Source organism: Scylla paramamosain, unplaced genomic scaffold (genome assembly GCF_035594125.1).
Source record: "Scylla paramamosain isolate STU-SP2022 unplaced genomic scaffold, ASM3559412v1 Contig22, whole genome shotgun sequence".
Lineage (NCBI taxonomy): Eukaryota > Metazoa > Arthropoda > Malacostraca > Decapoda > Portunidae > Scylla > Scylla paramamosain.
The window spans coordinates 805,444-829,881 of NW_026973687.1; positions in this window are offsets into that span (position 1 = coordinate 805,444).

Here is a 24,438-nt window from a genome sequence, read left to right on the forward strand (position 1 = left end):
GGAAGGAACAGAAAAGGGGCAACTGTCAGTTGCCTCAGACACCTGAGTTTCAGTAAGGAAAAAAATGAGGTTTAGTAGCGGGGAGGTGGTGTTCTACAGATTGAAAATAATAAAGAAAGTTAATAAAGAAAAAGTTGAAGTGGGTGTCAAGACACCTAGGGTCGATACCAGATGAGTAGTTCTACCTGGGGACATTTGTGATCCCCTCCCCGGATGGGGACTCTGAGGCTGGTGTAGGAGTCGCCATGGTAATTTTGAATTTTGAGTGAAGGGTATGTATGTGTAATTAGGTGCTTAAAGTTTTATATGAAGGAAGAGAGTTGTCTTTATAGGGCAGGCTGTGACTGCTCCATTTTATTGTGAGACACAAAGAGAAACGTTCAGTGAGGTCACAGCTGGGTTTAATTATAAGCTCACAGCTCCCCCTGGTCCAGTGATTTAGACCTAACTGGGAGTAATTATCGTTTCGGAAGGTGCCTACTGCCTCCTCCACCAAAGATGGTGGCTTTCTTGATGGGACTGCAAGGAGGTTTTTACCAAGTATCCCTGTTTTCTTTTCCTTTGTGACACAAGAGGCAGAGCAGCACATTATCAGAGAAAGCACTGGCCCCCAAGGACTGACACTACAGTGGGAGCACACAATATCACTTATGAGCCATTAGTGAATCCTCGAAAGGTTATATTTTCTCCACTACACAACAAACTGGGTCTCATGAAACAGTTTGTTACAGCTCTTGACAACGAGTCTGCTGCCTTCAAATAACTTCAAGACTTCTTTCATAAGCTGTCAGATGCAAAGGTGAAAGTTGGCATTTTCTACAGAAGCTCACAGAAAAGGAGGATAAAAGCTTCGGAGTGTTTTATTGCGGTAGTAGGGGGATTTCCTGTCAACAACAAGGCTGATACTATATGGAACTGGTTGAAGCTTTAGCAAAAATCTATGATGAGATGGGTTGAAAAAATATTCTTGAAGGTCCATGTCCTAAATGCTCACCTAGACAACTTCAAGGAGAATATGGGAGCATATTTAGAGGAAAAAGAGAGCACTTCCACCAAGATATAATGAACTTTTTACAGAGATATCAGGGATCTAATTTGGGGCTCACACGTCAAGGTGATTTGTTGTACCCACGCAAATCAAGAAAACTGTTCCTTTTTAATCCTAAAAATCAGTATCAGAAGTCTTAAAATAAAACTCGTTTCATTTGATTTTTTTTCTGTCCAAAAATGGTGAAATGGGGAAATTTAGGTATTTTGGGGCAAAAAATCATCCTGAAAAGCCAAAAAAAAAAATCAAGTTTGATAGAAATAATGGAACATTTTCTATTTTTGCAATGAAAAGAGTTGAAAAATAACACTTGCTTGTCAAAGACAAAAAAAAAAAAAAAAATCATGTTTCATGGTGTAAATTCAGACTAATATAGATCATGGCTCCACAAAACCCTAAAAAAATTCCTTATGCATGTAATAACAAGTAGTCTTAACTCAATATTTTCCTAGAACGTCCAGGATTTCCCCCTTGTCTAAAGTTGGTAACATTGAGCACTCGACACATCACACAACAATCAAGGGAAGCAGTTTGTTTTATTGCTTCTTGTTTTTCATCTGCCAGTCATCTGTTGTACTGACTCAACCTTGCATTCTTGTTACATTTACCATAATCGATATGTGTAATTACATTGCAAACTGCATGTCTTCTCTCTTTCCGTGATCCCGCTGCAGAAAAATCCATAATCATTATCATTCATTTAATTTTTAATTTCGTTATATATATATATATATATATATATATATATATATATATATATATATATATATATATATATATATATATATATATATATATATATATATATATATATATATATATATATATATATATATATATATTTTAGTGTGTATCCATGTATTGCTTGGCACACATTTTTTTTTTTTTTCATGTATGTATGTAGGAGACAGTAGACACCTGCTGAAACGATAATCACTCTCAGTGAGGTCTAACCACTAGTGCAGTTTGTATTGGATCAGGAACTTCTTCTCAAGGAAACTCTTCCTTCACATAATTCTACATGCACCAAATACACCCACAACCTTCAATAAATATTCAGAATTTTATGGCGACTCATACACCAGCATTGGAATACCGGTCTGAGAAGGTTACCACAAATGTCTCCAAGGCGGACTGGTCTCCTTCAGTGTACATTGATACTCACTACAACTTTTCATCATTAACTTCTGCACCATTCGCGGCCTTAGATATAATTTTCAACCCTCCAGATAACTCTACCCTCTTCTTTGATAACATTCAACTGTCTTCTTTTTCCACATTGAACATCTTCAGTCTATCCTTTACTTTTAATCTAAACTGAAAACTCCTTTAGATAAAACATATTGTGAGAGCTCGATAGCACAAGTTTTGTGAGGACAAAAGTTTACTGCGGGACCGAAAAGGAGAGAACTGTCTGGCCCGCGCACGGTTTTGCAGAATCTATCCATGCGCGCAGCCAAAGGTGAGAGCATCACGATCTTGCCCGGTCTCACTTCCCCACCAGATTACTCAGTGAAAGAGACATGCCCTGCACCTACTCCCTTAAATAGTCAGTAGAGAGGCACCGTGGTTCAGTGGTAAACCTGAAGCCCTGACCGACGATGCTCCCCTTCATCGAAGCATACTGGAGGAGTGAGTACACCTGGTTGAATAATTATATAGTAAACTTAGTCCCATTGCGCATATCCAGCCGTCTGAAGACAACGCTGTCGCTTTGTCGAGTGTTTAACTGGGATAATACAGTGTGCAGTAGCTATTAACTAACTCCGTGCTATTGAAAATTAACTTAACGCTGTGATTTCGTAGCGTAAATCCGTCCTCTCTCGTTCACTGCCCGCGTAGGCACGTCGTGGTGTCCGCAGGGGACAAACATTCCGTTCACGCGCCACAGACGTTAGCCTGTTGGGGTCCTCCGGTCCGGAGGACCGCAGGAGCCCAACGGAGAAGAAAGGGTGACAGCATAAGCAGAAGGATTAGAGGTCAGGAAAAGGTCAAGAATGTTGGGCGTATCTCCAAGACGGTCAGGAATACGAGTAGGGTGTTGCACCAATTGCTCTAGGTCATGGAGGAAAGCAGAGCTGTAGGCTAGTTCACCAGGATCGTCAGTGAAGGGAGAGGAAAGCCAAAGCTGGTGGTGAACATTGAAGTCTCCAAGGATGGAGATCTCTGCAAAAGGGAAGAGGGTCAGAATGTGCTCCACTTTGGAAGTTAAGTAGTCGAAGAATTTCTTATAATCAGAGGAGTTAGGTGAGAGGTATACAGCACAGATAAATTTAGTATGAGAGTGAATCTTCCGAGTTTTCCACCAGATAGTGGAAAACTCAGAAGATTCAAGAGCGTGGGCACGAGAGCAGGTTAAGTCATTGCGCACTGCTGAAACGATAATCACTATCAGTGAGGTCTAACCACTAGTGCAGTTTGTATTGGATCAGGAACTTCTTCTCGCTGTATCCAGTTTTGGATAAAAAATGAGGATAGAGAAAGTAGGAGGGAACAGAAAAGAGGCTACTGTCAGTTGCCTCAGACACCTGAGTTTCAGTGAGAAAAAGAAGATGAGGTTTAGAAAAGGAAAAGTGGTGTTCTACAGATTGCAAATTAGATCTTAGACCACGAATGTTGCAGAAGTTAATTAAGAAAAAGTTGAGGGGGGTGTCAAGACACTTAGGGTCGTCGACAGAAAGGCAGTCCGACCTGGGGACATTTATGGTCCCCTCCCCAGATGGGGACTCCGAGGCTGGTGTAGGAGTCGCCATGATGATTTTAAAATGTTTGAGTGAAGGGTGTGTGTGTTATTAGGTGCTTGTAGTTTTGTGTGGAGGAAGAGAGTTGTCTTTAGAGGGCAGGCTGTGAATGCCCCCTTGTGTTGTGAGACACAAAGGGAAACGTTCCGTGAGGTCACAGCTGGGTTTAATGATAAGTTCACAGCACCCCCTGAACAGTGCTGCACACCTCACTGGGAGTAATTATCGTTTCGGCAGGTGTGTACTGCCTCCTCCTTGTTCACGTCGTGATGTCTGCAGGGAACAGACCTTCCTGTGTGCCGCGCGTGCACCACAGATGTTAGTTTTAGTTGGGGAGGTCGTGTTGTCTGCAGGATAACCCTTCCTGAGTGCCGCTCACACAACACAGGTTTTATAGTCTGTTCAGAGCATGAAATCCGTCTAAGTTGGGGCAAGAATGGTGGTTTACCTCTAGCCATGCTGCCAAATCAATCTTCATACATTGGTCTCTCTCTCTTGTTTCCCATCCGTGTGCTGTTTGAAAGTTATATTTTATGGATTCTGTATATATTAAAGGAAGCTACATACGAGTAGTACAATGAGTGTCGATGTTTAGGATTATTACTACGATTTGTATAAATTCTGTGACGTGGCAAATATTTTTCCCATGTTGCCACGTTGCCCTGGTTATGGTGGTGGTGGTGGTGGTGGCGGCGTTTCATTAAATGAGATTAGCACTGCCACGTAGGTGTGTGTGTGTGTGTATATATATATATATATATATATATATATATATATATATATATATATATATATATATATATATATATATATATATATATATATATATATATATATATATATATATATATATATATATATATATATATATATACATATATATATATATATATATATATATATATATAGAGAGAGAGAGAGAGAGAGAGAGAGAGAGAGAGAGAGAGAGAGAGAGAGAGAGAGAGAGAGAGAGAGAGAGAGAGAGAGAGAGAGAGAGAGAGAGAGAGAGAGAGAGAGAAACAGGTGCAAAGGAAGGGAGACAGACTGTTAATCCGATAATTGGCGGAAGAACTGGCACTCATGGGAATTCCAGAATCTACCACACCTTGAACGGACATCATGCTTTTGAACAGACTATAGTTGGGCTTAACTAGGCAAGCCGTCGTCGTTGTACTGTTTGTAAATATACCCCATGAAAAGGTACCTGTGCTTTCTTTATCTACCTGCAGACTGAACCAGGAAGTGCATGTGATAGGTGGTGTATCAGTGTTAAGTAGCGCGATCCATGCCACAGCTTTCATGAAGATAGGTGTTCTGAGTAGTCTCTGCAAGTTTTTCTTACCCCAGCAGCTGCTAACACTATGCAGGTGCTTTATTCGTTCTTGTATGGAGTATGCTCACATGTATAGAGGGCTGAAGGCTTTCACTCATACCGCATTTTTATTTAGATAGGAATGAACCAAAAGCATTTCGTCTTAATCTCCTCTTAATGACTGTCTTCAGTCTCTATCTCATCACCACAATGTTGCATCTATTGCTATTTTATACTATAATATTATAAAACTTTCCTTGTGCTGGAAAAGTGATGTAAATAATAATAATAATAATAATAATAATAATAATAATAATAATAATAATAATAATAATAATAATAATAATAATAATAATAATAATAATGACAATTTTAATAATGATAATAATAATAATGACAATATTAATAATGATAATAATGATAATAATAATAATAATAATAATAATAATAATAATGATAATAATAATAATAATAATAATAATAATAATAATAATAATAATAATAATAATAATAATAATAATAATAAATTTGCGTTTCGTAATAAAGGCAATTTTTCCCCCCCTTTTTTTTTCAAAATTACTGTAATTTTCATTCACTGTTTTCCCCAGCATTGAGGTCTCCCACAACTCCATTCTCGCAGCCCAGGAGCTATAAAAAGCTCACCACTGCCTGTCCTCCTCACTCGCTACGCTCCTCACCCAGACAACACTCGGCCCTTGCTTTCTTTACTTCCGTGCGTCTCTTCAGTTCCTGAGCGTCACGCTACCAACATGAGGTTCATCGCGTCTGGTGTCTTGCTGTTGCTGCTACTGTCTGTAAGTATCGGCGTGTGTTTGTGCCTTGGGCGAAGGTCACTGTTCTTCCTTCACAAGTCCCATAGGAGGAGAAACCGGTGAAAATAACTCGCGTGGTGGAGCAACACATGGGGGCTATCAAACAGCTCGAGTCTCCTGGTGTACTGAGTTTAATAATAGCGGTGAACCCAAACATCTGTTTCGCCACCGATGTGGCAAACCCGCAGGCAACAATGACGTGTCAGGTACAGCCTATTTGTGCACCGACCTATGAACAAATATATAATTTATATCCAAATTAATGTAAATTCATATATAATAATAAGTCAAATATCAACACCCTTTAAAGTGTCAATACAAATAATCTTGGTAATCCCATTCTCCCTCACAAACCGAGTGAACCAAGTTCAAACCCCTGGCGTCAACATCATTCAAATCCCCAGGCGCCAACAGTCACTACTAATCAAAACATAAGGGTATATATGAAAAACTGCAGGAATCCATCAAGGCTACATGTGGCAGTCCTGTGTAAATCCCATTCATTGTATCCGCCTCTCATCCCCATTCCATAAATCTTCTTTTAAAAGGTCCATATTGACTACCCACTACCCTGATTACTGAGTCTATTCCTGGCGATTACTGTTCTATTTGTTAACCAATTTCTCCCTATCTTTTTTTTTTAATTAGCATTATATGAATGGAATCATTTCCATGACCACATCACCAAATTGCTACGTCATGCAGAGTTTGTAAACGATTTTTTTCGGCTTTTGCTTATGATATTTTAAGTATTATATATATATATATATATATATGTATATATATATATATATATATATATATATATATATATATATATATATATATATATATATATATATATATATATATATATATATATATATATATATATATATATATATATATATATATATATATATATAAGGATTAGGGATGACAACTTGCTAAACGTATTGCATCCATTGAGGAGAGAGAGAGAGAGAGAGAGAGAGAGAGAGAGAGAGAGAGAGAGAGAGAGAGAGAGAGAGAGAGAGAGAGAGGTTATCAGCTCCACATTACAAAACCACCATACTTGCCCCACCTTGAACGGACTTTATGCTCTGAACAGACTATAATCTACCTGGCTAATGTAGACATGGCGGCTTGTGTTGCTGAGTCGTCTGGTTGTGTTAGTTCTCCTGTTCCCCAGGCCTTCGTTGCGAAGGTCTCAGTGGTGGAGGCTGAGTTCCATCGAAGGATCTCGGAGGTGCATGCTGAGTTTCGTAAGAGGATCTCAGATCTGCAGGCTGAGTTCTGTGAGAGAATCTCAGCACCTGTGGGAGGGTCCTGCCCCACCGCCACCTTACCTAGTAAGGCGACGGAGGAGCAGTGGTCAGTTGTGTGCAGGGGAGCCAAGAGGCTGAACGTCCTCAGGGCGCCTTGCGTGGAGATGAAGAATCCCTTCAGTGTGCTGGAGGAAATTAAGAAGTAGGAGGTGGACATGGCGGGAGGAGACGAGAAGGAAGGAGCAGATGCAGTTACCCTGCCCCAAGTTAGAGTGCTTGTGTTTGGTGATAATCAGGTTAGGCACTTAAATAGTGTGTTTTGCGCCAGAGAGAGGAAGCGTAGGTCAAGGGTGTGTTTCCTGGGGGCTGGGATAGGGAAGGTAGCTGATAGGCTAGACAAGTGCTTGGCAAATGATGGGGCCAAGCCCATTATTTTTTCTCAGCTCAGGAGGGAATGACCTTGGTAAGGTCAGGAGTGAGGAACTGTTCGGGACGTTTCGACAGGCTTTGGATAGAATTAGGGACAAGGGAGGGATCCCTGTGGTATGTGGTGTCTTGCTGAGGAGAGGAGTTGGTGCTGAGTGGCTGTCCAGGGATATTACAGTGAATCGCAGGCTCGCGAATCATTGTAAGAGCAATGGATGGACGTTCATCGACAAGTGAGACCTCTTCTATGGTAGTGACACTTTGTACGCCCGGGATGGAGTGCATTTATTACGCCAGGGTGTTCGAATTTTGGCCGGAACACTCGAGCGGGAGGTACCTGCACTCCAGCGCTTTTTTCGTTAGTCAGGAGGGAAGAAGGGGCTGTGAGGTCAAAACGAAGGACAAATTAGTTAAATCTAGAAAGGTAATTAGCTCAGGGAAGGTGAGAAATAGCTAAAGTGTTTACTACACAAACTGTACAAGTATTTTGAATAAAATAGACTTACTTAGAGGAATAGCGTGTGTAGAGAACTTTGATATCATTGCTTTAACTGAAACTCGGTTAGATATGTCAGGAAAAGTATTTAATCCAGAAGTTAAGATAGATGGTTATACACTGTTCTCTATAAAAAAAAAAAAAAAAAAAAAACAGGAGAAGAGGAGGCGTCGCGTTATACGTTAGGGACACATTATAGTGTTGTATTAACAAAAGAATGAATACAGATAGCAAAACAGAGTCGATATTGGTAAATATTAAGAAAGGATGACAGTCAGTAGTACTGGGAGTAGTGTACAGGCCACCGAGCAGTGCAAAGGAAATTAACACCTCACTATGGCAGGAAATAAATAGTGCAGGAAGGTACAGTAAAGTAAGTATGTATGGTAGGAGATTTTAATTTTATGAATATCGACTGGAGCCTGATGGTGGGTAACAAGGAAGCAAAGGAATCTCTTAAGGTAATTCAAGATATTTTTTTTTTAAACAGTAAGTCGTAGAAACTACAAAGGGGAACAATATTCTAGATTTAAATCTTACTAACAGGGAAGAAGCAGTCACGCAGGTAGAGGTTGGAGGACAGCTAGGTAACAGTGACCATTGGGAAATTAGGTGCAAATTAAAATGGGAAGAAACTTTTAGAAGCAAAAATACGAGTAAAATACATAACTTTAGAAGAGCAGATTTTGAGGAATTAAAATGGTACCTCTAAGGAGTTGACTGGCAACGGATGCAGGATGAGGTCAGGTTCGGGATGGAGTTGAGAGAGATAAGGCAGAATGAGACAAGTGAAGTGAAGTGTGAGGGTGTAGGACAAGAGGAGGGATGTGTCCGAAAGGGGTGGAAGAGAGAGAGAGGGGGGGAGATAGGTGTGAGTATGATGGAGGGTCATGCTGAAATGGGAGAAAGAGAGGTCGAGACGAGTAGATGAGGGAGTGGAGATGATGGAAAATGTCGAGATGAGTAGATTAGTTGAAGTAAATATAGATGAGTTGTATAAATAATTCGTAGATAAATTGCATACAGGTCAGTTGGCAAACATCCGGTATAGAGCAATATGTTTGCAGAAAAATGACCCTAAATGGATGACTGCTAGGTTAAAACATTATATAGGGCGGAAAAGAAGTATATATAAGAGATTAAGGGCAGGTGAAAAGGTTTTAAGGCCAGAATATCATGAATTAGTTAGAATAGTCAGGAGGTTAACGAGGAAAGCTAAGGGAAATTATGAATTAAAGGTAGCCAGCCAGGCGAAGACGGACCCCAAGAAATTTTATCAGGTATACAAGACGAAGAATAAGGATACTATAGGTCCATAAAAGGCAGCAGATGGGGAGCTGGTTAGTACTGGGAAAGAGATTAGTAATATTCTGAATGAGTATTTTTAACTGTCTTCACACATGAAAACATGCAGGATATGCCAAATAATGAACAAATGTTTAGAGCAGATGAGAATGAGAAGGTGACAAATATTTCCATAACTAGGGAGATAGTGGAACAGGAGATAGATAGGTTAAAAATGTTTAAGACAACAGAACAAGATGAAATATATCCCAGAGTACGAGTACTTAAGGAATGTAAAGAGGTTACTAATGAGCGGTTAGTTTCTGTCTTTAGGAAATCACTTGAGTCAAGTGAAGTACCAGTAATGTAGAGGCAGGCTAATGTAGTACCCATCTTTTTGAAAGGAGATAAAACTTTAGCGTCTAATTATATACCTGTCAGCTTAACTTTAGCTGTATGTAAAATATTGGAGTCAATAATACCGAGGAACATTAGAGAGCATTTAGACAAACATAACTTTATAAATCAGTCACAGCATGACTTCACGAAGGGGAAATCTTGCCTGATGAATTTGTTAAGTTTTTACAGTAAAGTGTACGAGGCAGTACATAATGATGATAATTAAGATATCTTTAATCTGGACTTAAGTAAAGCATTTGACAAGGTACCCCATCAGAGGCTCTTGAGAAAGGTTAGGGCACACGGGATAGATGGGAAGGTGTTAGGCTGGATCATATCATGGCTAAGCGACAGTTGACAAAGAGTTGTAATATACGGTTCTAAATCCGAGTGGGGTCATGTAATTAGTGTGGTGCCATAGGGATCAGTATTAGGGCCATTGATGTTTTTAATATATATTAATAGTTGAATTAGTAGTGATGTTAGTAAATTTGCGGATAACACAAAGATAGGTGGATTAATTAGGTCAGAATAGGATGCCATCGCCTTGCAGGCAGATTTAGATAAAATGAATGAATGAAAGGACAGATAGCAAATGGAGTTTAATATCAACAAATGCAAATTAATTAGAGTAGGTAGAGGAAACCGACACAGTAGGTAAACAATAAACAACAAAACTCTGGTAGGTACAGGGTACAAGAAAGATTTAGGAGCTATAGTTAGCTCTGAACTCCGTCTAGGCAAGCAATGCACAGAGGCCAGAAACAGGGTAAATAGGGCATTAGGATTCATTTTTAGGAGAGTTAATAGTTGCAGGCCCGAAGTAATATTAAAATTATATTTGGCGCTGGTCAGGCCTCATCTAGACTACGGTGCGGAGTTCTGGTCCCCACATTATAGGAAAGATATAGGTCTATTAGAATCAGTACAGAGGATAATGACTAAATGGATACAGGGGATGAGTATTCCTTACGAGGCGAGATTGAAGCTGTTGAATTTACATTCTTTAGAGAGACGTAGGTTAAGAGGGGACCTGATAAAAGTCTTTAAGTGGTATAAGGGTTATAACAAGGGGGATTTAGGCAAAATTCATAGGATCAGCAATTAGGATAGAATAAGAAATAACGGGTTCAAGCTTGAAAAGTTTAGGTTAAAGAAGGAGTTAAGAAAAAATTGGATCTCAAATAGAATGGTAGATTAATTAAACGGACTTAGTAATCGTGTTGTTAAAACGAAGACATTAGTGAACTTTTAGAGAAGATTAGACGGGTTTATGGATGGGGATGATAGGTGGAAATAGGTAGGTATATTTCATACAGGGACTGCCACGTGTAAGCCTGGTCGCTTCTTGCAGCTTCCCTTATTTCTTATGTTCTTATGTTCTTACAAGGTTTGGCATTGTCGCAAGCCGGGAAATCCCCGGAAGGGACAACGCCTAAACCATCAATTCAAAATGGTAAGACCATAGTTTCTGTCATTAAGCCTGTGGCTGTCCAAGGCCATGACATGGAAAGAGATTAAATTTCTTTATAAGTATTGCCAATAGAAAACTTCAACAGTATGCTGTGTATTTTTCTATCATAAAACGTGCACAAGTTGTTGGAGGGTGAAGTACTGTCCATGTTACAGATGATGTAATTAATAATGATTTTTTTCACATTTTCTTCTTTTTAGTATTAGTGAAAAAAAAAAAAAATTTCATCAGGATTATTTAGAGAATCACATATCAATTTATTTATTTTTTTTCACAGAACATGTATATTCCGATATTCAGTTTGTTGCGAAATGAACGCAATTTTGTGATTTTTTTTACCTTAACTTTCACCCATATGCTCTCCCAGCTAACACACAATCACAGAAAGCATCTCTAAATATAATTATAGATAACAGATAATTTATCTGTGGTACATGTGGCTAGACGGGAGCTGTGATAGCCAGGGTCGGTGGCGCGTTGACATCACTGGGCGTTCCAAGCCAGTGGCTGATCGTGTTTTCGTAGTAAAGACAGCTTTCTTTGTGGTCGTCCAAGGTTCTGTGCTTCTAAGTTCTTATTAACTTAGTGAATTTAACAAGTGCAAGTTCTAGTGTCATGCAGAACTGACTTGAAAGGGTGCTGGCTGGCGACTGTCATTTTAGGCAGGCAGGTTCGCTTCTGTGGGCTCTCAACTTGCCACGTCAATACAATAGCTACCTACATCCCCACATATGTACTTTCCCAATTTATTTACAATACTTAGTTTGTACTACATTAATCTTAACTACCCTTTAATACAGCTGTACAAATAATATACAGGTCATAGCACAAACCAATATTACATTGATATTATGCGTGATGTGAGTGAAATACTGGCCTGGTCCGCACCTCAGTGTCTGTACTCTCCCGGACCTGGGGCAACCCTCAGGATCTGCGGACCTCAATAGAGTCGATCAGAGCAGACCCAGGAGAGTACTCCAGTGGAACTATTTTAATATAGTTCTAGAGTCCTTTTTCCCTTTACCAGAATTTTGATCAGGATATAATTTCAATATCCTAGCTAAAGGCCAATTAAAACAATACTGCTTCATTTTTAACGAGACAATTTCACCTTCCTTAAGGGAAACTACATTTTCACCTAGTTCAGCGCCATACAATTTCTCGTGAAGACTGATGAGATATTCATCAGACCAGTATTTATCCCACCTCTGTAACAATTTGTTTTGTTGATAAGTTTCTCACAAAAAAAAAAAAAAAAACTGGGAAATATATTCTATGGTGTGGTCTTTATTTTTATTTATTTTTGTTTTATTATTATGTAGGATGGACACCGGCCAAGAACAACAAAAATCGAAAAAAAAAATCACACTGAGGTGCCAGTCCTCGTACAGAGGCGAAAACCTTAGTAAAAAATACAGGATAAGTGTCTTGAAACCTCCCTCTTAAAAGAGTTCGTCATAGAAATTAAATACAGAAGCAGGCAGGGAGTTCCAGAGTTTACCACAGGGATGAATGATTGAGAGTACGGTTTAGCTCTTGCATTAGAGGTGGACAGAATAAGGTTGAGAGAAAAATAAGTCTTGTGCAGTGAGGCCGCGGGAAGAGGGGAGGCATTCAGTTAGCAAGATCAGAAGAGCAGTTGCCATGAAAATAACAGAAGAAGATAGGAATAGATGCAACATTGTGGAAACAAGAATGAGATTGAAGATAGTTTGAGGAGAGGACTTGATAAGATGAAAAGTTTTGATTCCTCCCTGCCTAAAAGAACGGTGTAAGTGGAACCTCTCGCCCCCAGGGCATGTGAAGCATACTCCATACATGGAGGGATAAATCCCCTGTACAAAGTTAGCAGATGGAGGGGGAGAAAAAAAAATGGTGTAAATGGTTCAGAACATCTAACTTCATAGAAGCTTCTTTAGCTAGATATGAGATGTGAAGTTCCCACTTAAATTTATAAGTGAAAGACAGACAGAGGATGTTCTCTGTAGAAGAAAGGTACAATTGAAAGTCATTGAAGAAGAGTGGATAGTTGTCTGGAATGTTGTGTCGAATTGATAAATGGAGTAATTGAGTTTTTGACAGAATGAACAATACCATCCGAGAGCCTAAACCCTCGGAAGTTTATTGATCAGATTGGATCTCTCCTATTGTTCTCTGAATTTGTGCCTCCGTGCTTGCACCTTACCTAGTCAAACTCTTTCAACTCTGTCTATCAACATCTGCCTTTCCTTCTTGCTGGAAGTTTGCCTACATTCATCCTGCTCCTAAAGAGGGTGACTGTTCTAATCCTTTAAACTACCGTCCTATTCCTGCATATTTAAAGTTTTTTTTTAATCTATCCTCAACAGGAAGATTCTTAAACATATATGACTTCACAACCTTCCATCTGATCGCCAGTATGGGGCTCCTTCAAGGTTGATGTACTGCTGATCTTCTGACTCTCCTTACTGAGTCTTTGTCTCTTTTAGATATCTTAGTGAAACTTTTGCTGGCGTTTTAGACATGTCAAAAGCTTTTTGGTATAGTCTAATACAAAACTTTCATTTCCAAATTACCCTCCTATGGCTTTTATCCTTTTCTCTATAACCGTTCTATTAGTACAGTGGTAGAGCTTCACTGTTCTCCTCCTAAATCTATTAACAATGGTGATCCCCAGTGTTTTTTCTGTCACCCACTCTTTTCCTTTTATTCATCAATGATCTTCCTAGCCAAACTTATTGTCCTATACACTCCTGTGCTGATGATACCACCCTGCACCCTTTTACACGTCTTTTCGTAGACGTCCAACCTTTTAAGAAGTAGACAGTTCACGCAGGAAAGCCGCAGAGCGCCTGACTTCTGATCTCTTAAAAATTTCTGATTGGAGTAGAGCAAAGTTGGAATTGTTCGATGCCTCAAAACTCAATTCCTCCATCTATTAACTCGACACAACCTTCCAGATAACTATTCCCTTTTTTTTCATTGACAATCACCTGTCCCGCTCTTTTACACTGAACATTCTCGGTCTGTCCTTTTCTTGTAATCTAAACTGGAAACTTCACATCTCATCTCTAGCTGAAATAAGTTCTATAAAGTTAGACGTTCTGACACGTCTCCACCAGTTTTTCTCACTCCCGAGCTGGTAACTCTGTACAAGGGCCTTAACCGTCCATGTATGGAGTATATTTCTCATGTGTGGGGGATTCCACTCGTACTGCTCTTTTAGATAGGGTGGAATAAAAAACTTTTTGCCTCATCAACTCCTCCTCTTACTGGCTGTCTTTAGCCTCTTTCTCAGCGCCGCGATGTTGCTTCTCTTGGTATTTTCTATCGCTTTTTTTATTCTAACTGCTCTTCTGACCTTGCTATCTGCATGCCTTCCCTCCTTCAGTGGCCTCACTGCATAGTACTTTCTTCCTTCTCTCATCCCTATTCTAGGCACCTCTCTAATGCAAGAGTTAACCTGTATTCTCAATCATTCATACTTTTCTCTGGTAATCTCTGGAACTCCCTGGCTGCATCTATATATCCACCTTCCTATGACTTGAACTCCTTAAAGAGGGAGGTTTCAAGACAAATCCTTGAATTTCTTACTAACGCTTCGGACCCAATTAGGACAGATATTTCAGTGGTCATTTTCTGGTACTGGGTTTTGGTTGTCCTTGGCTGGTGTCCCTCCTACATAGAAAAAAAAAAAGTTTTCCGCCATTTCTAGGTGAATATCTCTTGTCCTGGCACAGGTGAATGAACATATATAAACCTTCTTTGGAATGTCACTCTCATCTGCTGTTATCAGAGCGTTCGTTTATTCTATTCCCATTACTTCGAAGGGTTTTTACCTACGGTTACTCTTTCTGAAGGCAGATTTGGGAGTTCTGGATTCGTCAAGGGTCTTCCCTCATAACGTTAGCATATGTCTCACTCCTTCAGGAAAATTTTAGTACTTGACGCCCTTTAAGTGTCTCAAATTTTTCCTAACTAGAGATAGTGTGTCTACCATCCTTCCATGACTCTCATTTGATAGCCGGATAGGGTGCTTTCTTCCATACGGTAGTTCTACATCCGCACCTTATGATTTCCTCTTCATCCAAGTATAGCCGAAGATTTTTTATTAGTTTAATTTTACCTCTTGATCATTCACCTAGTGGCTTATGGATATCTAAAAAGAATTCATGCTATTGTTGTTTGATCAAACAATCTAAAGCATTTGACTTCTGAGTGATGAATTGAAATACTCTCCTAGTTATATTAATTCATTTATTTATTATTTTTTTTATTAATCCAGTGTTGGCAGATTTCACTGTCAATCCATTCTTACTTTTCCCCTAAAATATGTTTATTCCTTTACTTTCAGGCCGATCTTTTGTGGTCGTTTCCACTAAATATTTAGCTAACTGGGTACCCATTTCTATTCCCGTTAATTCTAATTCAGGCCACGTTCGGGTTTTCATCGATGCTACTCTTGATTTAGACATTATCAACTCACTATGATTATCTGTAACTGAGTAGATTATTATAACCCTCATATCCCTTTGAAGACGCGTCACAGAAGATGTTGAGTTGTACACTGTCATTATGATTTCGATCGACTTTTCTAGGGACGGAGATCTCACTTCCTGCAATACAATTTTTATTCTATCCTATTTGGATAATAAATATTCTGGGAGGACAGTATATCAACTAGTTTTTTCCTTCCAAGCTTCTTTTATTAACATTTTCCTCATATTGTTAAGGGCCTTATTATATACAAGGAATCAAATAAGAGAGAGATTTGGCATAGTAAGGATCTTTTAGTTAGATTTTGTGCAAGGTATTGAGGCTGGTGTAGACTTATTCTATCACCCTTAACATCCCCTTCCATGCTCAGTAAGTTTTGCCTCATGGGTAGCTCTCAATCAATTCGTTTCTTTAAAAGGTTTTGTAAAATCATTCAGTTGCTAATCCAACTGTGCAGAGGCATGTTAGCGTTTAGACATTCCTTTGTTGCATTCTCATATAAAGTCATATATATATATATATATATATATATATATATATATATATATATATATATATATATATATATATATATATATATATATATATATATATATATATATATATATATATATATATAATGCATATAAAATGCACGACCTATTTCAGGACAACAGGCAAAATCAAAATTATGATCTAAGTTTGAACATTACAAAAATGGACTGGAATATGAGCCAAAGAGGACGGACTTAAATCTGCATGTCCAAACAACTATTGTCGTCGTCGGATCTCTTGACCATAAGAATTTTGTAAAGCCTCTGTTTTCTTCCTTTAAACCTATTCTCTGGAATGTTTTTTGAAATGTTGCCTACCAAGGCGTAGGGTTTTACACATAATTTTTTCCAACACGTCAAGTAAGTTCCCAGTTAGTTTGGGTCCTGTATACACTCATGAAGACTGCTTACTCCCTTGGTTGCTTGTGAGCTGCATTTGAAAACAATCCTTACTGGGAAGTAACAGAGTCTTTCTTTACCGTATAATGAGGGAGGTAATGACCTGTTTTATTATTTACTGGTTCTTCTATTCTCTCCATGAATCTACTTAAGAACATAAGAACATAAGAAATAAGGGAAGCTGGAAGAAGCGACCAGGCTTACACGTGGTAGCCCCTGTATGAAATATACCTACCTATTTCCACCTATCATCCCCATCCATAAATCCGTCTAATCTTCGGTTGAAGCTCCCTAATGTCTTAGCACTAACAACATGATCATTAAGTCCGTTCCACTCATCTACCACTCTATTTGATAACCAGTTTTTTCCTACTTCTTTCTTAAACCTAAATTTTTCAACCTTCAACCCGTGATTTCTTGTTCTATCCTGGTTGCTGATCCTTAGAATTTTGCTTACATCCTCCTTGTTATAACCGTTATACCACTTAAAGACTTTTATCAGGTCCCCTCTTAACTTACGTCTTTCTAAATAATGTAAATTTAACAGCTTCAATCTCTCCTAGTAAGGAATACTCCTTATCCCCTGTATTCTTTTAGTCATTCTCCTCTGTACTGATTCTAATAGACCTATATCTTTCCTGTAATGTGGGGACCAGAACTGCACAGCGTAGTCTAGTTCAGGTCTGACCAGCGCCAAGTATAACTTTAATATTCAGGTCTTCTATTACTAACATTCGTAAGAATGAATCCTAATACCCTATTTACCCTGTTTCTGACCTTTATGCTTTGTTTTCCTACACGAAGTTCAGAGATAACTATAACTCCTAAATCTTTCTCGTACCCTGTACCTACCAGAGTTTCGTTGTTTATTTTTACCTACTGTGTGGGTTTCTTCTACCTACGCTAAGTACTTTGCATTTGTTGATATTAAACTGCATTTGCCATCTGTCGTCCATTCATTCATCCTATATAAATCTGTCTACAAGGCCATGGCATCCGATTCTGACCTAAACAATCTACCTGTCTTTGTGTCATCCGCAAATTTACTAACATCACTACTAATTCCACTATCCAAGCCAATGATATATATTAAAAAAAAAACAATAATGGCCCTAATACTGATCCCTGTGGGGTTTGGTTTCTTATAATATTATCATTCTATTGTAACATGGGTTTGTTTTTCCCTTAATTTAGTCCACAAGTTATTTAATTGACTCTTGTCACTGATGTAATTGGTTGGTAAGTGTGGGAAATTTATCCCAAAACTTGTTTAACTGATCCTTGACATTGATGTAATTGCTTGGTAAGGGTGGTGAAATTATTTTCCAAGGTAATCTGATCCAATACTGGTTTTCTTTATATTCTACTATTTTGTTAAAATAATCTTGGCTCATTTGTTCCTTGACATTTGGAACGTTAAGGTTTATTCCCATAGTATACTTGTCCCATAACTTATGTATAGGCTCATTCCGTTCTTCTATGATTTCAAGACGCTCATTAATGGTAATTTGAGGTCCTATATGGGCTACTAGTAGGGCCTGGATTGGTGTCACAAAGATGGGGGTCTGCTCTCGGAGTTGGCAATACAGTTTTAGCAGGTAACAGTGGTCCTACTATAAGATTACCGCAAGCTGTTGTCAGCATTTGAACACCATATTTCCTTAGCATTTTCCCTACAGATTTCCCATAAGAATCTGAACCTATTATTATTTGTGTTGGACCCACCTCGTCTAATGTTATATTTTAATCTTCTAATTTTATAGCTTTTGTTTTGAGAAAATCAATAGTCTCCTTGTAATTTTGATGGTTAAATTGTCGGGGATCAATACCGTTGTTATCTTTGTTTTAAATTTCCCTAATTTTATGATGGGTCTTACTAGGTCATAAGTGTTCTGGATGTAAGTTCCCACCTGCCATCGCTGTACTGGATTATCTTAATACCACTTGCCACCACTGTATCGGATGCGGGTCCGCTGCCAATCTCTTTGTACCAGATGGATTTCACTGCCACTTGTTCACTGGTTGATAGACTTATTGGGTGGCTGGTGATGATGTTAGCAGCACAGGTGATGGTGGCTTTTTGATACTTCGATGAAAATATATTGGTAGCGTGGAGCTGGAGTTGGAAGTTCGTGGATATTTGTTGATCCTGTGGTTAGATTTGTCCGAGTGAATGTAACATAACAGAGTTACTTTCTTAATTTAATACAAGCTTGTAAAGTAATAGATGTTTAAGAATCTTCCTGTTAAGGATAGATACAAAAATTTTAGATAGGTAGAAAATTAATGTGAGGTATTAGAACCGTATTAGAACTAATGTGAGGTATTAGAACGGTCACCCTCTTTAGGGACAGGGGTAATGTAGGCAAACCTCAAGCAAGAAGGAAAGGAAGATGTTGACAGACAGAGTTGAAAGAGTTTGACTAGGCAAGGTGAAAGCACGGAGGCAGAGTTTCGGTGAACAATAGGAGGGACCCCATCTGGTCTATAAGCCTTCCGTGGGTTTAGGCCAGTGAGAGCATGGAAATATCATTGCGAAGAATTTTAATAGGTAGAATGAGATAGTAAGAAGGTGGAGGAGAGGAAGGAACAAGCTTGGATTCTTCCAAGGTAGAGTTTCTAGCAAAGGTTTGAGCGAAGAGTTTAGCTTTAGATGTAGACGTAATATAAATGGTGCCATCTGCTTGAAATAAAGGAGGGAAGAAGAAGAAGGAAAATTATTGCAGATGTCTTAGGCTAGATTGCAGAAGTCACGAGGGGAGTTAGATCTTGAAAGATTTCGACTCTCTATTGATGAAAGAGTTTTTTGGATACTTGGAGGAGAAATTTGGATCAAGTTCCTTTTTTTGGGGGCCATCTCTCTAGCATGTATAGCACGAGAACAGGATAGGAAAAAGGTTAGGAAACCCGAGATTTTTAATTGAGCTTGTCCTTTTATTGGTAGGTTTAAAGCTGTTACTGTTTCCTTACTTACATAGTTTTTTCTGTGCTCCTGTGTGGAACAGAACTTTGGCCTCCTTCATTCATATTTGACTGCTAATGTCTAATTCTGTTATAAGAACTGCTGCAGGAGATAGGATGCATATTGTTTGTTGCAATATGTGAGCGGGTTATTTTAGGTTCATACCCTACTACCTCACATGAGGCGCGCGGCGCAACAACGACGTAACCGTGAAATTTGAGATTTCGTGTTTTTGCCTGCTCCGTGTGGTAGAAGGGTGTAAAAGTCTCGTGGTGATGTCGGCCAAGTCATATTCGACCATCTAAGCACCTGTACTAAGGCTCAAAGTCGAGCGTAGTGCGGAGAAAATTTCTCTGGACTAACATCTCGAAAGCGGTACAACAACGACGCAACCTGCTCCTCCCAGCCTCACGTGCGTATGGCCAATCAGCGGCGCGGTTGCAGCCGCCCGGCGCGGGCGAGCCAATCACAGCACCGCTGCCATGTTTACCAGCACCGTTGCCATGGTGACAACACACTCATCATGTGCTCATCCACTCTGCCCTTTAACACGCCCGAGCACAGACGCACGCTACCTTTCTCGTGACTCTTTACGCAACTATGGCTACTAGAGTGCAGACGAAAGTGTCACAGCATCTTGCTGTGGCCACCAGCCTTACGTAAGTTTTTTAAATCCCCAGTCAACCCGACTTAGTGGGTTGAAGGGGGATTTAAAGGGTTGGTAAATCCGCTAAGGGCATTGCCAGGATCAAACAGACGTATCCTGGTAATCAACTTAACTGTCTCAAGCCAGTGTAAAGGATGAGAGCCAACTATATTCATTGAATACAAAAAAAAAAAAAAAATTCGTTTCTTCATAATGTTCTTGACATAGCGGCTTTCCATTAATACTTACCAGAATGCATGCACAAACATAAAATTATCAGCATTACACACTGTTAGTCATAGCAGGACGTCAAAGTTATGGTAGGAGTAATAACGTCCCGGTAATGAGTAAGTTTTATTTTTTACGCTCGGAAAAAAATTCATAAAAAAATTATTTATGTACCAATCTTCATGAAACTTTCACCTAATACTATGTGTAATAGGCTCTAACACAATATTAACAAATGAAAACAATATCGGGAAAAAAAATTATTACCTACGGTATACGCGTTAATTAACGCGTAAGTCATCCACCCAAAATCGTCACCTATCACTTCGAAACCTACATCCCCAAACAGAACTACCCAAGACCTTTCAAATGATGTATAATTCTTACTTATTTAAGGGTATCCTATTGTGCGCAATCAGTGTTTAACTTTGAGCGCGTTTTTCTCGAAACTTCCATTTCTCGGTTACGTCGTTGTTGCGCCGCGCGCCTCACATAGAGTAACAAGATGTGCTCCTTTCTTACATATAGAGCACATACGCATTTTTTTTTTCTTTTTTTCATTTGGTGTGATTCATTTAAGCATAATGTGCACCTTTCTAACTCCACAATGGTCTCACCATTTTATGCTAAGCGTTTAGGCGTTGTCGTTTACGGGGATTTCCTGGCCTGTGGTGTTGCCAAACCTTGTACTGAGCAAATTATCGGATTAGAGCCTAACCTCACTCCCTACACACCACCTCTCTCTCTCTCTCTCTCTCTCTCTCTCTCTCTCTCTCTCTCTCTCTCTCTCTCTCTCTCTCTCTCTCTCTCTCTCTCTCTCTCTCTCTCTCATTCCTCGCGAGAGACGCGGAAGGAAGTGACCGATGGATTGACAGTCACTTTGACAGTGCAAAAAAGAAGAAAAAATGAAGAAAATACAGTTACACACAAAAAATAAACAAATAAATAAACATATACTACAACATCAATGGCTTCAGAGGATTACAGTGTAAAACTACAACTCCATTTAATTTTGAAGTAGTAAGTACCTGACATGAGGTGTGTGTTGGTACAAGATTGGCAGAGCTGGAGGCCGGGAAATCCACGGAAAGAACAATGCCTAAATGCTTAGGGTAAAATGGTCTGACCATAGTCTGTTTATTCTCTTTTCTAACCTTTGGTAACTGCCGCAGTGTACTGGGTTGTGTTGTTCAGAGCAAAACGCACATTTCTTTATTGTCGACGTTTTAGGTCTCGCTTCTGTCTTGTTATTATAGTTAGCATGGGGTGGTACCTTTGCCCTCTTATTTACAGTGGTAGAGAAGGTACCTATTGTTTCTGGGTCCCCATAACCTGGATTAGTTTCATTTACTGGACAATAGTTAGGTTTTGAATTTATTTCCTTTCGTTTTATAGTAAGTTTCATTAGAATCTATTTTATTTGGTTTGAATGTGTCTTTATTGCTCATATCTCTATAAATCAGCAATGATTTATCTATATCCATAAATGTGAAATGGTTCTTTAGGTAAATACAACATTTCTAGTGTTTTATTAGCTTCCTTTGCATTATGAAGTTTATCAAGCTACATCCTTAATATTATTGATTTCAGGGATTCTAATTGATTCTGAAAAGTTGTAAATCCTTATAATTATGGCTAGGGGATGTTAAATCTAGGAGTTTATAGATTAGTTTAGTACTTATTTCCTCCTTTTCATTATAATTCTCTCTGAGCAGCCTGATAGCATTATCATAATTTTTTTTCTGTAATAACTAATTTATAAACTATTAGGTAGGCAATATCTTTTAGTTGGCTTAACAGATGGGAAAATTTACTTATTTTTGCAATGTCTTATCTCTGATGGACTGATACCTTGTATTTATTCAAGGATGAGGGCCACTCATTGATATTCCTTGTAAATTCTGATAAAGTTATGGCTGGCAGTGTTATGTTAGGCTGGCCTTTCATTGCGTAATTAGGAAGGCTGTTATTAGTTGAGTTACTTTCAACTTTCAACAATGTGCACCGGAACTTTCGGTTCCGGTGCACATAATCCCTTGCCAGATGCCGTTCTATTTTTAGGTTCTATTTGCACTATAACAACCAAAGAAGAACAGTGGCTTGTATTTGTTTAATTATGCCTTTAATGTGTTCCGTTATGTCCCTAAGGACATAATACAATATGATTAATTCGTGAGGCTATTTTAGAACCTATTTTAATCATCAATCGTGGTCAAAGGTTTCAGGTCTGGCTCCAGGACGTAGTAAAAAGTCCTTTTTTCACATCCGTCAATTTGCGGAATGGCTCTGGGGGTGTTGCTGTGGCTAACTAATGCCATTCGAAACATCTGCTATGAAGCTTCTAGAACTTTCAGTACCTACAAGAAGCCGCCTACCACACTCGGGGTACAAAATCAATTTTGGGAACTTTTTGACCTTAACCCTCACCTTAATCCTTATGCTCTTCCAGCTAACACACAGTTACGGAAAGTATCGCTAAATATAATTATAAATAAGAGATAACTTCGCTGCGTTACACGTGGCTAGCGGGAAGCTGTGATGGCTGGGGTCAGTGGCGAGTTGGTGTCACTGTGCATTCCAGGCCAGTGGCTGGTCGTGTTTTCGTAGCAAAGACAGCTTTCTTTATGGCCATCCAAGTTCCGAGTTTCTACATTATCATTAACTTTGTGAATTTAACAAGTGCAAGTTGTACGGTGGCGGAGAACAGACTTAAAAGGCTGTCGGCTGATGACTGCTACTCAAGGCTGGAGGGCCTGCAAGCAGGTAAGTCCCCACACTCACTGCGCATGTGCAAGCACTCTCGTCATATCATTGGCTGCCACCTGCTCATCAGCTAACCTAACCCTAACCTTAACCTAACTGCCCTGTAACCTTGTACCAAATTACTGGATATCGTCTCTTATTTATTATAACACATTATTTCGGCTAGGTTAGGTAAGGTTAGGTTTAGGTTAGTCAGGTTAGGTTTGGTTAGTTAGGTTAGATTTGTTTAGGTTACGTATGGTTAGGTTAGTTAGGTTAGATTAGGTTACGTGAAGTTAGCTGATGAGAAGGTTGCGGCCATTCACAAGGCGAGACTGGCTCGCATATGCACAGTGTGCGGGGACTTTCCTGTGTGCAGGCACCCCCCTCGATACGGAAAAGTTCGCTCCTCGTGGGCTTTCAGCACGCCACATCACAGCAAGAGCTACCTACATACGTACACATCTACTTCCCAGATTATTTATAGTAGTAACTAATACTTAGTTAGTATTATATTAACATTAATTACCCTTTATTGTAGCTTTACAACTTACATACAAGTCACAGCACAAATCAATAATACATTGATATTATGAGTGATGCGAGTGGAAACTGTCACAGATGCTGCACCACTTCCCTTTTTTTAAATCAATAAATCATGAGCTCTAATCTAAACTGCAGCTGTTCACTATGTTTCCTTTTCTTTCAGGTTGTGGTCGAGTCGAATCGTACAAGAAACGCACCGTGAGTTGCAGCTATTGTTGTGGTTGTTTTACACTGAACAAACATTATGTAACAGCGACAGCATCAAAGAACAAAAATACAAAACAACAAAAACTACATCGAACAACTCTGAAACCAAAAACAACCACAATGGCAAACAATAACAACAATAACAACAACAACAACAACAACAACAACAACAACAACAACAACAACAACAACAGTAGCAAAAACAAAAACAACAACAACAGCGACACCAACAATAAAAGCAACGATAACAACAAGAACGACAATAACATGGAATAACAGCAAACAACTAAAACAACAAGAAACAAGAACAACAACAACAACAACTAACAGCAAAAAAAAAAAAAACTGAGAGAGCCAGTAGGCACCTGCCAAAATATAAGCTGCTCCCAGCACTAAACTGGTTCTGTACTGGATCTTGGGGTGCTGTGAACCTAACAGT